The following is a 12,373-nucleotide window of genomic DNA, read 5'->3' as shown; positions in this document are numbered from 1 at the left end:
CTTGCTTGCTTGAAGTTGCTTCACATGATGGTGCAGATGGTGCAGTCTGGTGCAGACAATTTGGCGCCCCCCACGTGACTGAAATTGATGTGCCCGGGGACTTGGATTACCCCAAGTCCCCAGGTAAATAATACACGCCTACTGGAGGGGATGAGCCTGATGAAGTTGCAGGAATTTGGCACTAGATGTTATGGATCATTCATCAGCTCTTCCAGCATGGCCAATTGGGCCATGCTGGAAGGGGCTGGGATGGGAATTGTAGTCCATAACATCTGAGTGCCCAAGGTCTGCCCACCTCACTGGCCTATGGTTCAGCCTTAGCTCAGGGACTCGTTTTCCAGATAAAATACCAGGAATTACACTTCTTATCAGTTTTCTTTACCAGCATGGCCAATTGGCCATGCTGACATGAGGCTGATGGGAATTGCAGTTCCTGAACATCTGGAGAGAGCCACAGGTTCTCTACCCCTGTTCTGTAGCTTTTCTGTATGACTTTAAGGAGCAAGATAACATGCTGTTTCATAGACTCCTCCAGAAAGCTTTTCCCCGCCTTCTCCCAAAAACAACCTGTCGCAGGCTTCCTTCAAAGCAGGCTAGGTGAAATGTAAACAAAAACTTCCAGCTGCCTGTGGTAATAGAATCCAAAAGCTTTTTATTCAAAGCAGTTAAAACAAGGAAAGGCCATCCTTAAGATTATTCAACAAAACTTTCAGTATACTGAGGAAAAGATCAGGGCCCTCCACCCAAACAAAGCTACCAAAATACCAAGCAAAAACTAGCTTGAATTTTCCTCCCCCTCCTGTTTTAACTTATCTGACCTTCATTAGCACAGAACCAGGTGTTTTCCTTCTAAGCAGGTAGTCTTTGTTTTTTACACGCAGTATTTCGACTGGTGATGTTATTTGGAGCTATAATGCAATGTCATGCAAACGTCTGCTTAAGAAAGGTCAAGGTTCAGGAAGTACAGATGATAGAAACATGGAAATGTACATGAAAAACGAGTCTGATTCATTTCAATTTATTGTCTTTCCTGGATGAAGCATCACAGAAAATAGAGGTCCATGGTTTCCCACCCAGACCTCCCTATTCTTTTTTATAACTTTTTATTTTCATAAATATTAAATATTACAATTTTTAAAAATGTTTTATTATAATAAATTCATACAAACATAAATTCATACACACATAGATTCATACAAACATACATAATATCCCTATCCCTCTATACATTATATATTTCCTTACAATTACTACATTCACATTACATAAAACCCATATCACTCCCACCCTTAGTGCATTTGACTTCCGCTTGGAATCAATCTATCATTTAATATCCTTCGTCTGTTACATAATTCTATTTCAATCTAATAATTTCATCAACATTGCAGGCAAACAAAAATGGTTTATACTCATTTTTCCTTAAAAAAGTAATCACTGGTTCCCAATTTACACAACATTGGCTAATTGTACTCAGCATCAAACACTTTAGATAATTTATCATATGAGGCAAACTCCAGGAGTTGGTTCATCCAATCTTCTATTGTAGGTGTTGTAGAACTCTTCCATTTTTTTGCAAATTGGATTCTCCCAGCAACTGACATATATAGAAACAGTATTTCAGTCTTTTTTTCCCATTTTTCTTTCTATAATATTTAAGAGAAACAACTCTGGATTGAAAGGTCTTTCTATACATAGAATCTTTTTGATTAAACAATAAATCTTATACCAATACTTTTGGGATTTCTCACAATTCCACCACAGGTGTATAAAGGTGCCTTTCTGAGTACCACATTTCTTTCTTAAAGGCATCTATTACATTATTAGAAGGTTCTAAAAAGATGACCAAATCATCAGCATATGCTTTAATCTTATACTGCCATTTTTTGTTTTTAATACCTTGAATTTCTTTATTGTTATTAATCCTTAATATAAATGGTTCTAATGCCAAAATAAAGAGAAGCGGGGACAGGGGGCAACCCTGCCTTGAACCTTTAGTTATTTCAAATCTGTCTGACAATTGACCATTAATTTTAATCCTTGGTGTTTGTTCTTGATATATTGCCTTTATCCATTTCCCGAATTTATCACCTACTCCAATTGATTCCAACACGGTTACCATGTATCTTCAATTTAAGCTATCGAATGCTTTTTCTAAGTCAACATATATAATTGCTGCATGTTGGTCCAATTTTTTATACAGTAGTTCTATTATATTAATAATTGTTCTTATATTTGTTCTTATATATCTATTGGGTAAGAACCCATTTTGATCTTCACCAATAAGTTTATTCAATACTGTTTTAAATCTGTTCGATAGAATTGCAGCAAACAATTTGTAGTCGCAGTTGAGAAGCTATATCGGCCGATAGTTCTTTACATTTGTTAAGTCGGAATCTTGTTTCGGAATTACCATTATTATTGTTTCTTTCCAAGAGTCTGGCACTCTACCTTCTTCTTTAATTTTGTTCATCACCGGTATTAGAGTTGTGGAGATTTGTTTTACAAAAGTTTTATAGAATTCATTCGGAATCCCATCCGTTCCTGGGGATTTGTCTAATTAAGATTTTCCAATTACATTTTCGAATTCTACCAATGTTATTTCTTGGCTTAAATAATCTTGTGATTCTTTATCTATTTTTGGGATTCCAAATCCGTTTTCTGGTAATGGACATTCTTTATTTCCTTCTTGTCTATATAGTTTTTTATAGAAGTCTGCAAATTGTGCCATTATATCCTCCTGTTTAGTATAGTTTATTCCTTCTCTAACTATTTTGTCAATTTTCCTAATCTCAGTTTGCTGTCTAATTTTCCAAGACATCCATCTCCCCGATTTATTTGCTTGTTCGAAGTTTTTTAATTTAGAAATTTTTAATTTCTTTTCCATCTCAGATGTGTATAACAGTGTTAGTTGATTTTGAGTGTTATTTAAGTCTTTTAATAGTTCTACGTCTCTTGTATTGGATATAAGTTTATTTTCGATCTTTAAGATCTTTTCTTTAAGTTCATTTTCTATTTTTCCTTTTTCTTTCTTCCAATTTATGTTCTCTTTAATGAATAGACCTCTGAGATATGCTTTAAATGCTTCCCAGACCGTATATATATCCATCCCCTGTGTTTTATTAAATTCAAAGAATTCTATAACATCTTTTTTAATTTTTCAATTATTTTCTTTTTCTTTAATAAATAGGTGTTTAATCTCCATACACTCTTTTGTTTGATCCTTCTCAAGGACCATACCACTGGTTTATGATCCGAAAATGTGGCTGGTTCAATAGTTATATTTTCTGTTTGTGTACATAAATCCTTTGTGGCCCAGATCATATCGATCCTAGTAAACGTTCCATGTTGTTTGGAATGATATGTGTAGTCTTTACTGTTACCACTGAACAGCCCCCATACATCTCTTAATCCAAAATACTCTGTTAGCTGAAAAAAGGATTTTGGCAACTTGCCTCCCAAATTCTTGTTAGATATATTAATACTTTTATCCAAAATAGCTGACACTATTCCATTCATATCACCCATCAGACACATAGAAATATCCGAGATGTCTTTTAACTTATCAAGAAGGGCTTTATAAAAGGAAGCTTTCTCCTCATTAGGACCGTAAATACCAATAAGTAAAGTTTTTTGCATTTCCCACGTTATCTCCACCCCCAAAAATCTCCCCTCTGTATCACTAAATCTTAACTTTGGGTTCAAATGGTCCTTAATATAAAATGCAACTCCCCGTTTCTTTTTATGCATCACTGAGGTAAAGCATTTTCCTAATTTTACATTTTGCAATAAGTCCAAGTCCTTAACTCTAACATGCGTTTCCTGCAAGCAAATAATATCAAATAAATTTTTCTTTAAATAATAATGGATTTTTCTCCTTTTTTCAGGTGAGTTCATACCGTTCACATTCCAGGAGATAAGTTTTGCAGCCATTCCGATTTAGTTATATAGCAGTCTCTTAAATCTTACCAATACTTTTTATCAAGTCCTTTCCCTCCCTTAAAATTGACAAAGAAAAAAAATACAAGTTGGAATCAAATATCTTTTTAATAACTTACTTGTTCTTATTATTTTTATGCAAATTCTCCTTGAAATTAACAAAAAAAGTCCTGTATTTGATTGGGATTGATGTTAGTCTGTATGACTTGTCCTGAAATCTCAAACGAAGACCTTCAACCTCTTCCCCACCTGAAGATTATTCCCTTTAGGAGAGTCTCAAGTTCCAAGTAGCTGTGAGTAACACGCCGTGCCTGTAAAAAAGCTCTTGCCTCTCCTTTATCTTCACTGTTTCCAATTTGATGACATTTTAATGGAGACAAATTAGAAGAGGATATATATTTTCTTACTATATTTTCTTACTTTTTAAACTCTATTTTAAAGGACTTTGAGGATTTAAGAAGGAAGTTAAATAAAATTTATTACTTTTGCCATTACTTAAACTTTTTAACTACGGAAGTTTCAAGTTACAAACTCTCTCTCATTTGCAATGTTTCTTAACAACCCTACAACTTCTTAAACTACAGATATTTATTCTAGTTCGACCTTTGGAAAATTTGCTCATAGTGATAGCAAATGGGAATTAAAAGACACAGGCACCCGGCTCCAACCTATCTCTTTCTCTCACTTTCCTCGAGTCAAAAAGCTTCTAAACAAACCAAGTTGGATCATTATTGGGTTGACAAATCATTAGAAAATAACAGCCTCCCGGACAACAGCCTTTTAGTAAATAGGATATGAGGGCTCTCGGCTCTGACTGAATCCAAACGAGATGTCTACAGCTGAGCCTCTTGGCGGAGCAACAAACTAGCCATTTGGTTGTAAACACACACGCTTCGCAGCTCCCTCTGAATCTCTTAAGTCAGTGTCAGAAAGGAAACTCAGATGAAAGTGTGAATTATTCCAGCTGGTCTTCAGATGGGAGAAACTGACAAACTTTTCTTCTTTGCTGAAACTTATGGCAGAAGAGGCTCTTCTTTCTAAGTCCTTAAACCCTCATATTAAAAAAATCTTGCAACGCTATCACAGACTCATAACTCTGTTTAGCCTCCTCTTGGAATGATAAACGAAGTTTTGCAAAGGGAAACCAATTCCTCTTCAAAGAGATATGTCTTTAGTACTTCAAAAGACCCAAATAGCAATCCTGATAGTTCTGGACATAATTACAATAAATGTAGTCAAATTTATGGCAAATAAAAGACTCTATTAGCAGTCTGCTGCATATTCCTAAGCAAGCCAAAAGCTAGTTTTGGAATACACTTTCTCCCCCCTGACTGCAAACACTATCGCCGCTTTTAGTAGTAAAGTTCACAACACAGGAGATACTCAACTCTCATTGCTGCAGAAATCAGGTATCTTCAGCTCTAGTAATATGATCTTTTGTTTTACTAGAGTTTTTTATGACACTCCATAGGAATGCAATTGGATTTGAAGGCTGCAAGTACTAATGTCAACCTGCTCAAACAAGAAACAAACGCTCATGCAAAAGAAATTCAGAAATTAATCATAAAATTGAAGCAGATGGAGGAAGGAGTACAGAATTTTTAGAGTCACCAAGTATAAAACTTAGGGATTGAAGAACCAGTAACAACCTTCAATGAAACATACAAAGCTCCAACAGGCTAACAGGATCAAAACCGTCCAACATCATATGGGGAAATGATGGGAGAAAGGCAATTAAAGAGAGTTTGATTATTAAACATACTCAAGACACTCCTGGCAAGTGCTATGGACTGTAGTGGCATACTCCAACCGATGAGGACTGTAGGCACACTCTGATCAATGAGGAAACTAACCTGGATATCATTGGAAACAATAACCAAGTACAGGGAGGTTGAGATGGACTGGAAGTGATAACAAAGGTATTAGAGGGCTCAATGCCCCGGGACATTGACCCTGGCAAATCTCAAATAAAGAATTGGAAGAAAGGGTCCTCGTTTCATCTACAGCCTCTGCTAAAAAAATTCCAATGTTTCTTAGAAGTACCAATCGCATGACAATGACCATCTCTCTTTAAGAAATGATTTATTAGAGGGTTCTAATTCTTTTCATGATGAATGATTATACAAAAAGTGGTTAAAAGACCTGAAGAGTTCACTATAAAACCATCTAAACTCATGGATCTACAAGGCAACCAACGGATTCATTACTGCGTAATGTAGACTTTATTCCTGCTACAGCATTCCATCCATTATCCTTCATTCGGGCTGATAACAATGCTAACAAATCCTTGTTTAGTGAAGAACAGCCATCTATCACCCTAGAACCTGCTCCCCAATGTTCAGATTTAGGACTTGGTTGGAAACAATACTAAAGACCTTATCTGTGGAACTACTAGGGAAGCAGCAAATGGATGCTGAAGGAAATTCAGAAATGAATACGGAAACAATGCCGCAGAGGGACTGACATAATTCCCACCACCTGTGCAAAGATGATTTCTTTAAACATTGCTGGGTGGGATAAGAAGTTGAACATCGCCAGTTTGTAAAGATTACTTGAAAGGATTTGCAGTTATTTTAATTCAGGAGTCTTGGTGTTCACAGATGATCTATTTTCCAGGGATACAAGGCCTTTTGCCTTCCAGCCACAAGGGACAAAAAAACTTTGGCCGCTTTTCAGGAGGCTTACTTACCTCTGGATCTCCCAATCTGTTAAATCTAAAGCTCTTTTAATAGCTGTCCCCATTAGCTCAGGCAACTTTAAGTTAAATCTGGGCCTCCATCCTTATGTGATAGTGGAAATATATATCTACCTTCCTACCAACAAAAACAACAACCTTTGGACAAAAACTGGGGTAGATTGATTGACTATTTACAGAATCTTTGAAAGAAACTTCCTAGATACTAATATATAATTATTGCAGGGATGCAAATGCAAGAGTGGGCATCAATTTTCCCCAACAGTTATTAATGGAAGGATTTCCGATCAAGAACTTATCCAAACGCTATTTACTCCCCATCTTGAGAAACTCTGAGGGATAAGATTACAACCTAGCTGGTCTCCCCATCTAGCAAAAAATGGCCCTTGTAACAAACAATAAAATATGGTTAAAATGGACTAAAACAAATTTAAAAATGCCACAGACTTTACATTTTGTCTCTAAAACAAGGGTGCGTAATTGATTATTTTTTGATCCCCCCAGGCTTCATTCCAGCATATTGGCTGAGGATTTGAAGTTGGGAATTATTTCTTAAGTGACCATCTCCCTATTATCCTTACTCTTTCCAACTATTCTCCCTGTCGAGATAAATTTGAATACAAGTCAAGGATTGCATAGGAAAATAACTTTGGTCAAGTATTATTAATCATGAAATGACAATTTTTTCTGCACTCCCCTACAATACAAGCAAATACAAACAGATGATTATGAATGCTAAATCAAATTCTCTGAGGGGTAAACTTATATAACCAAATACAACAGGAAATTACTAATCATTTTGCACATTTATCAGTAGTAGTAACATCTCCTCGAAAACAGACCAAGAACCTGGTTTGATAAAGAATCTGTAGAAAATAAATAAACAACAGGTATACTTTTATAACCTATTCCGGCCAGAATAGGTTATACAATCATTTAACATCCTTGAAAAACAATCTTAAATAACTTCGATAAAGATAAAATCACAACAAAAATCTAGAGTATGAATGGGAACGCTCTGCCTCTCTGGCCTTGAATTCCAAAGACCCTAAAACAATTTTGAGATGTGTTAATAAACTCTTTGTTGAAACAGGCCCCTCAATATTGTATCTCTCTGAAACATGGTATTTACCTACTTTAAATCAACCAAGCATTTAATGATAGCAAAGCATACCAACGAAAGTGCAGACATCAATCTAGAAAAAACATCCCAGACTGGCTTCGTATCTCCTCAAGAGATAAATTTTCTAATAAAAGATCTGGAAATATGGCAAATCTCCAGGCCCTGATTTAATTACTTCTGAACTGATTAAATCCAACATAAGTTGGTGGTCACAACTCCTCCTGTCTTCTGTTTTACCCAGGTAAATTCAACAGGAAAAATACCAAAAAACATGGCTCTAAGCGATAATAGTTCCAATCTATAACAAAGTGACTATCAGGACTCTTGTTAATCCATCGCCCCATCAGCCTGTCTGTAGTGGCAAATTATATGCACAGGTTTCCTCCACCTTAAACTAAACAGGTGGATTCAAGATGCAAGAGGTCATAGGGATTTAACAAATAGGTTTCTTCTTAAAGGAAAATCTACTTATGACCACATAATAACAGTCCTGGCCTCCACCTTGCCCAAAAAAAAACAGTTAAAACAACGATCAGGTAAGCTCTATGTTGCTTTTTTTTAGACTTTTAAAAAAGCCTTTGATCTTCACTATCTAGAGACTTGTTATGGAAGAAAAATGGAGGATTTGGAACATCGCACTCCCAGACTGCTTTTTTTAATCAGGCAATTACACACTAACACCTCTTGCCGGGTAAAATGCACTCAGGAGGGGGGCATTGACCAATAATATCTTAAGCAACAAAGGGGTGAAACAGGGGTGTATACTGTTCACCTAATCTTGTTTTAAATATATACTTAAGGGACTTACCACTGAACTTGGGGATATTGATGGACACAGCCCCAAACTGGGAAATACACATTTAGTACAAGCTTCTTTATGCAGATGATACTATTATAATGTCATACACTCAGGGTAGGCCTTGTTACGCTCAATGAACAGATGCTACAGTTACTGTAAATTAAACAAGCTAAACTTTAACTTTGATAAATCAAAGTTGGCGGTGTTTGATAGATCATGGAAAAAACAACCCTGGAAAGTAGCTTACAAAAGAAATTGAACAAGTCAAGAAATACAAATACTTTCTAGGTATTTTGTTCAATTTCTATAATCTTTTCTTGGACAAGCTCCATGTCAAAACGGGCATCAGTAAAAGCTTACTCCAACTGTAAATGCTTTAGGGAATTTCCTTTTACACCAAAGCGACACCAATACATTCCCAGCAGTAATCACAAGTATTCAATGCAAAAAGTAGTTCCAAGAGCTACTCTATGGTTTTCTTTCCAGTCCTTTTCTTAGCCCAAAACACCAGCTCTAAACACTCTACACTCTAAATTTCTGCATAGGATTATGGGTTTCCCCACTATGCGGTCTTATGCAGCCTTACACATTGAATCCAGGGCCTATGTTCCTTAACTACCTTGGCTTCTGGATTAGAGCAACTATATACTGGTTAAAATTCACTATCATTCCAAGCTGTGCAGTTTCACATGCTTACTGCTCTCTCGAACTTAACACTTCAAACTGGTATGATAAAATAGTTGATAAGATTATGAAATTGGCATACATCTATGGATGAAATATCATCAAATGTTATCTTATTTAGAGGTAAAAATTGTTAAAAAGAAAATTCCTTGAATGGGATTATCAAAGATCTTTACTATTAAAGCAGCAAATTCAACTTGCTTCACCTCTAAATCCCAATCACTAGTTGAAGCAAAGGGTTGTATGTCCTAGCATTTACTTTTATATGATTCATTTTAGATTGAGACGGCATTCTCTTTTGTGAAGTAAGATTCAATATTTTGCCATCTGCTCTTACTCGAGGGTCGCACTCCAAAAAAATACCCAAAGACCGAAAGATTATGCCCTTGCAACAGCATACAAGTAGAAACACTAGAGCATATCATGTTTCACTGTCCAAATAGGGAATGCTTAAGGTATAAGTATCGACCATTGTTTACATCTTTTAATGTAGATATGACAGATGATCAAAGGATAAAGTATTTCCTGGATGGATCAAATCAGGATTTTTCTGAATTAGTTGCCAAGTTTCTGTTGGATATAATTGGCACATCTGCTAAGGGAGATTTTTATATTAAATGATGGTTATTTGAGTTGTAACTATGTTATTCTGGTTGTAAAACGTTTCTGGTTACAAATTGTTTTACTGTATGATGCCAATAAAGGCTTTGTGTGTGTGATTATTCCTTTAGTTTTAAGTACATCTGTCAGAAAGGTGTAACTTTTCCTTCTATTAAGAATCCAGAAGGGGACTTCTTTCAAAATTATTACTTCTTTTTCTTCAATTTGCATTTTTCTCTTTGAGTTTTTTCTTAAGATTTCATCTCTTGTTTGTTTCCTTGAGAATATCACTTGAGAATATGAGAAGATGTCTCCTTCTTTTTAAAAAGTATCCACCTTTTTCCTAATTCTAATTACTCTGGCTATATCTTCTTCTACAATGTCTTCTTCCAAATCCAGAAACTTTGCAATATTTTTGATCATTAATGTTTCTACTTTTTCTCCTTTCTCTTCTGGAACTCCTTTGAATCTAAGCATATTTTCTTTTTGTCTTAGTTCCATCAATGCTTCCATTTTTACCAGTCTTTCACTCTCTTCTTCCAAACAATTCACCTTTCCATCCAATTTGCTAATAGTAGAGTCTTGGGAATCAAGTCTTTGTTCCAAATTGTCTATTTTCCCTTCCAAATCCTTCAATTGATTTAAATCTTTTTTCATCATTTTTAAATCCTCATCAATCTTTTGAAAGTTGTTCTTAAATGCTGTTAATTTATTGTCCAATCCATTAAGCTTAGCCAAAGTGTCTTTCTTCATTTTGTCATTGCTTCCAGCAATTGTTCCATTCTTGCCTCCATTCTGAGTTCACCTTCTGTTTTTTCTATTTTATCTGGGATACTGTTTTTCCTGGTTTTATGCATTCCTTATTTTGTTTATATTGAGGTTCTACTTCTTTACAATATTCCAAATACTGTATCCACAAATCTCTTTGTATTTCCATATCTACCTTTCAGTCTATAGGATTACAAAGTCTGTATTTTCCCCATACAAATTCATTCATTTAAATTCATTCATATAAATTCATTTAAATCAGTCATTTAATCATGTAGCTCCCAAACCACGCCTCTCCGTTTAACTAACCTAAAAAGTTCATACGTCTCAAGTTGATGTTCAGTTTTATACTGGGCAGGATAGAGCTGCTATTTCCTGGCCGCCAAGCAGCCAAGCCGCCAAGTAAACATTCAAGTTCTTCCTGCTCCTCAAATCCCGCGACCGAGATCTCACGGTAATTCGCGGTCATTCACTCCTTTCCTTGTAAGTAGAACCTCTTTCCTTTCTTATTCCCCCGCAATATTTTTGGCTTTTCCCGTATAATTCTTACCCACTCCGCATTATAAATCTTAAATTGTCTTATCCAAGCTCCTCTGTTGTTTTGAGGTGTTGCTGGTTTGCAGGTTGCTCCGCTCGCCGTTTTGCCGGTTGTCCGTCAACTTGCTGAGAGGCGTACGGAGCTCTGCGCCGTGGGTTTTCATGGCTCCTTTTTTCTCTCAGTGGACGGGTTGTAGAGAGGTATTCCTCCCCTCCTTTAGCTCTCCCTACTCTAGGGAGTAAGTTCCCTTTACTCGTGCCGTCGTTGTACTGGCACCGAGTGAGGAAACTATATATTTGAGGCTTGTACGGCGGCACCTGAGCATTCTCGGACTTCACCCACTTTCCTCACAAGCGGAAGTCAATATTAAATATTACAATTAAGGTAGTATGGGAAGCTTGCTTACAACTATTAACATTTGAGCTTACAGTTTCTTAAATTCTGATTAGAGCTTCCAAGTCTAAATATCATCTAAACACAAATTTTTGTGCTCATATATATGGTAAACTGAGTCTATATAATGTAGTCCAAGAAGCCATTCCATTTTCTTCCATACTCTGCAGACGGTCTGTTATGTATCAAAGATGTAAGTATTGTCACTGTTGAGTATTCGATTAATTTGTTCATCCAGTCTATAAGATCTAGGTGGTGGTCTTCTTTCCATCATATGTCAATTGCAATTCGGGCTGCTGTGGCTAGAAGCAGTGCGTGGTCATTAAGAGCAGGTGTACTAATCTGGAGGAACTGGGTTTGATTCCCCGCTCTGCCGCTTGAGCTGTGGAGGCTTATCTGGTGAACCAGATTAGCTTGTGCACTCTAACACATGCCAGCTGGGTGGCCTTGGGCTAGTCACAGTACTTCTGAGCTCTCTCAGCCCCACCTATCTCACAGGATGTTTGTTGGGGGTGGTGGAGGGAAAGGAGATCATCAGCACCATTGAGTCTCCTTACAGGAGAGAAAGGGGGGGATATAAATCCAACTCTTCTTCTTCTACTGTTACTGCCCAGGAAAATAAACAAAATATTTTCCTGAGTCAGGTTATCTGACTACACTGGCTCCATGACAGGGCGCAGAGTCCTGTGTGGGTTAGAAGCCTCCATAAGGCTTGCAAAGAACGGACACATGTGATTGTGGCCATGTTATATGGTCTCCCTCTTGCTTATGCCTTTCTAGGATGTAATACAATTTTTATTTATTTATTTATTTATTTATTTATTTATTATTTATTTA

Source organism: Sphaerodactylus townsendi, linkage group LG07 (genome assembly GCF_021028975.2).
Source record: "Sphaerodactylus townsendi isolate TG3544 linkage group LG07, MPM_Stown_v2.3, whole genome shotgun sequence".
Taxonomy (NCBI): Eukaryota; Metazoa; Chordata; class Lepidosauria; order Squamata; family Sphaerodactylidae; genus Sphaerodactylus; species Sphaerodactylus townsendi.
This window is presented reverse-complemented; position numbering follows the sequence as displayed.